Source organism: Bison bison, unplaced genomic scaffold (genome assembly GCF_000754665.1).
Source record: "Bison bison bison isolate TAMUID 2011002044 unplaced genomic scaffold, Bison_UMD1.0 scf7180017864331, whole genome shotgun sequence".
In the NCBI taxonomy this organism is placed as follows: domain Eukaryota; kingdom Metazoa; phylum Chordata; class Mammalia; order Artiodactyla; family Bovidae; genus Bison; species Bison bison.
In genome coordinates, this window is record NW_011494903.1 from 3,961,804 (window position 1) to 3,962,616 (window position 813).

Consider the following 813-nt stretch of genomic DNA (forward strand, 5'->3'; position numbering starts at 1 on the left):
CACTGGAGTGGGTTGCCATTGCCTTCTCCAATGCGTGAAAGTGAAGTCGCTCAGTCATGTCCGACTCTTCTCGACCCCGTGGACTGCAGCCCACCAGTCTCCTTTGTCCATGGGACTTTCCAGGCAAGAGTACTGGAGTGGGGTGCCATTGGCTTCTCCTCACATGGTCATATTTTGTTCTAAAATTTGCAAAATAAAATCATTGAACCATAATCGCTTAAAACGATTGTCACAGCAACTTTTGGATACAGGTACAAAATTATCTCCATCTTGTAACTGAGACACAGAAATGTTAATTAGCATTACTGTTAAGTGTTAGAGCTTGGATTTGTTGCAAACTAATTGATATGAATGCCAGAGGATCATGGAGAATATTGTTGCTAAGGAAGTATATTATTTCTAAGAGGTTTGTGACATTGTACAGGACACAGGGATCAAGACCATCCCCAGGAAAAAGAAATGCAAAAAAGCAAAATGGCTGTCTGAGGAGGCCTTACAAATAGCTGTGAAAAGACGAGAAGTGAAAAGCAAAGGAGAAAAGGAAAAATATATCCATTTGAATGCAGAGTTCCAAAGAATAGCAAGGAGAGATAAGAAAGCCTTCCTCAGTGTCAATGCAAAGAAATAGAGGAAAACAACAGAATGGGAAAGACTAGAGATATCTTCAAGAAAATTAGAGATACTGAGGGAACATTTCACGCAAAGATGGGCTCAGTAAAGGACAAAAATGGTATGGACCTGACAGAAGCAGAAGATATTAAGAAGAGGTGGCAAGAATACACAGAAGAACTGTACAAAAAAGATCTTCACAAC

At 40.1% G+C, this 813-nt stretch overlaps 1 protein-coding gene across 1 annotated transcript in view; it reads left to right on the forward strand.

Moving 5' to 3' along the window:
• Nucleotides 1-813, forward strand: part of LOC104998589 — a 125,279-nt gene that overhangs the window by 20,176 nt on the left and 104,290 nt on the right. The window lies entirely within an intron of this gene.